Here is a 3,870-nt window from a genome sequence, read left to right on the forward strand (position 1 = left end):
GTAAAAGTTTATTTGAATAGCTACAAAATGGCACTCCTCCCATGTTTGTTACAACATATACCATGTTACATGTCAGGTAAAAGTTTATTTGAATATCTACAAAATGGCACCCCTCCCATGTTTGTTACAACATACAGCAGGTTATGTGTCAGGTAAAAGTTTAATAGCTACAAAATAGCACTCCTCCCATGTGTCTACCTTAATCAGGAGTGGAGCTATTTGTTTTTAAAAACTGGAGAACATAATTTAATAAAATTTGATGTTCCTCTTAGGTGCCAGGAAACTTTATGGAAACTAATTTGGTGCAAAATTTTATTAAATTATGAGATACTGAGGTAAAAATGTATTTTAAATGTGTTGATTTGACATGAAATCAATCATCAACAAAAATAAAAAGCTTAGATCTATTTGGGGGAGAGAGGGAATGCTGAGGTTTTAAATGATTTCCACTTTTTATGAAGTATAATTGCTATATTTAATTAATTATTAAAATTATATACATAATAATAGTAAGATATACATAAATAGAAATATTTGTGAATCACACTTCTTTAGATGCTCTAGATGAAGTTTCAAATTTTTTTAACTGCTCCTTGGGGATCCGCAGGCTTCTGATTCTCAAATATGTTGTCTAAAGTGTTGAACATAGAACATTTTTCTCTTCAAGCACTTACAAAATAAAATTGTAAATACTACCTAGTATATACATGAGCTACTTAAAGTCAATGGTCATGAAAATTAAAAATTGAAAAAGCTAGTACCTCTGGTTGATGCCTCCCTGTAGTCCTGCACATGTCCCATTTCTCCAATCTATAATTTCTTTTGTTTCAAATTGAGAATTTTATCTCGCATATTCTCCCATTAGAATTAATTTAATGATTCCTCATTTTCTTTTAAAAAATCTAGGCAGATGGTTTCTAAAATGATTAAAATGAAATGACTAAGACTGTACAAATTTAATACAAAACATTAAAATAAAATGCAATTAGGAGAGATATATAATAATAATAATACTTTATTTATTCTGGGACGAGTCCCTTTAGAATAATACAGAGAAATCCACAGATGAGGGCTGAGGAGCCTCAGAGATACTTTAAAGAAATGTAAACAGTCATTATAAAAAATAATTATAAGTTACTTTCTCTCTTTTATCAGTTGAACAATAACAAAAAAGAAAGAAAACGATGTAAAAATAATTATGAATAATATAATAGTGTACATATTTACAATTTTTGGGAGTCTGAATCGATAATAAGTGATTGAACAGGCGGGATTTAAAGTTAGGGAGGGTATTGGAGCGACGTATGTTGGAAGGGATGGAGTTCCATAAGGATGAGGCTCGGTTAATGAACGATCTATCGAAAGCAGCGGTTTAGTGGGTCCTTGTGTATAAATCTGAAGACCAGGAACGAATAGAGGATTTGAATTGAAGAAGCTCGGAGATGTATGATGGACGACGGGATTGGATGACATGGAAGATGAAGGATGTCAGGAAATACTTACGACGGTAGGAAGGATAAAGCCACTTCAACTATGCATAAAAATGGGAAACAGAAGCGTTCCTAGGGATCCCGAAAATTAATCGTTTTAATTTCGCCTCGAGATCCCCAGAGACGCCCCCATATACTGTACAGCAATAGTCAAAGTGGGAAAACATTAGAGAAGTGACTAGGAGCCTATGTGTTTCAAATGTAAATAGGTGGCGGAGGCAATTTAGACGTTTTAAAGTGGAAAAGGTACGGCGGGAGATATTGGAACATGGTTTTCCAGGAAAGTGTTTGATCAAAGGTTCCCAGGTGTTTGATGGGACTATTATGTAGGAACAGCTTTAATGAGGTGATTGGAGCCTATTAAGATTGCCTTCGTCTCCTCCGCATTTAGCTTCAACTTGTTGACTCTCGCCCATTCACAAATCCCATCCAAATCTTGAAGTCTCTCTGTGGCTGATAATAGGTCAGAAGGCGGGAAGGACAGCTATATTTGGAAATCATCTGCATAGATGTGGTATTGGGAATGATGGATCTGGAGGGGAAGGTCATTAATGTAAATAGCAAACAGAGTAGGAGATAGAGTGGAGCCTTGAGGAACACCGCAGAAAAGGGGAAGGGTCTTAGATGGAAGTTGACCTGGGAAGACTACATACTGTGACCGATTTGAGAGAAAGCATTTGAACTAGCATAGGACAACGGAAAGTAATTCATCGTTGGACAGATGTGAGAAATAGAAGTCTTCAGGATTGAAATTGTGACGTTAAATATCGGAAGTTGGGGAATTATGAGCATAGGATAAGGAATGGTCATTAAGGTCATCTGGAGTCACATAGAAGGAACTGAGATTATTGGCTTCAGGTAGGGATAGGTTACGAAGTATTTTCTATTTGGATTTGAAATCAGGAGCATTGGAAAGGGCACTATGAAAGTAGGCGGCTTTAGCTAGTCGAAGTGCGGATTGGGTTTCATTATGAAAGTAGGCGGCTTTAGCTAGTCGGAGTGCGGATTGGGTTTCATTCCGGAGGATTTTGAAAGGCGTGTAATTGGCAGGTAAATGAATTCGACGGTATTTACACCTCTCTGCATCTCTTCTTTTCATTATTTCCTTTGTTTCAGGGGTCAGCCAAGGTGCAGTGGGACGACGTATGGTTCTGGTTTATATATATATTGTTGAGGAGAAGATATATTACACAAATAAATTGAAATAAGTTATTTAATATTGCCAACGTTTTACCAGAATTTCTAGCCTTCATGAAGAATAATTCAAATAAGTTATTTCAACTCATTCAAACCATTTTCTCCTCGTCTGTTTTATCTACATTCAACTACCTTATCATCATTACATATATATATATAATCACTTACTGCAAAATATATATTTCTTTACTTTTGCAGTAAGTGATTTTTGATAATATCATGTGTAAGAACGTAAAGACTGATATAATGACTCTTCAGTCCGATGAGAAGCCTCATCTATGTACTCGTTTTGATTATCAATCAGTAAGATCTGGTGACATGAAAAAAACAAACATACAATGGCCCATCATAGAGGTGCGAAGCCTCATTAATGTCCTCGTTTTGATTATTAATCAGTTAGATCTGGTGACATTATAAATCATATGTGAGATATCTCATCAATGTACTCATTGCGATAAATTTGAAAAATCATATAATAACCTGTCACACTATTTAGAAGCCCCATCAGTAAAGATTATAAATCATGAACTGTCGCTGGGAATATAACTTTGTGTGAGCCAATAACCTGATATTTAATGTACTTGTTTAATAATTATGTAAAGACTTGTTTAATTTAATGTTTTGACTATAGTTGAATATTACAACAATGGTTAATTTTTATTTATATATGATTTTATTTTAATTATATCAGTATAACATTAATCATTGTATGACACATAACTGGTTTTGTGGTAACAAATATAAAAACTGGTATGATATTTGCCTTTATTTTTTACTTAAGCTATTTACAAACAAGCTCCACACCGATCACCATCCTTTGCAATGTGTAGAAAAACTCAAAGAATCGTCGGCTCGCATAATTCAATGGAAGGAACTCCTAAGCCAGTTTAATATGGAGATTATGTACAAGCCGGGGAAGGAAAACGTGGTGGCGGACTGGTTGTCTCAGGCAATCACCATCAATACTGTGGAAGAAGGACAAGGAGAACCAGCGGGAGACGTCCACCAATTTCTAAGAGAGTGGATCCCGGGAGACAGGGAAACTTCAAATACGCAGGACTAGAATGAGGGTGTAACAGCGAGCCAGCACGTAGTTCCGCTATATCCCGCTAGGGGCCAGCACTACAAGCGTCTAAGAAGCTGTACAATTGTATATAAGTTTATTATTATAAAAATACGATCT

This window comes from Halyomorpha halys, unplaced genomic scaffold (genome assembly GCF_000696795.3).
Source record: "Halyomorpha halys isolate HHAL.00 unplaced genomic scaffold, Hhal_1.1 Scaffold1781.1, whole genome shotgun sequence".
Classification (NCBI taxonomy): domain Eukaryota; kingdom Metazoa; phylum Arthropoda; class Insecta; order Hemiptera; family Pentatomidae; genus Halyomorpha; species Halyomorpha halys.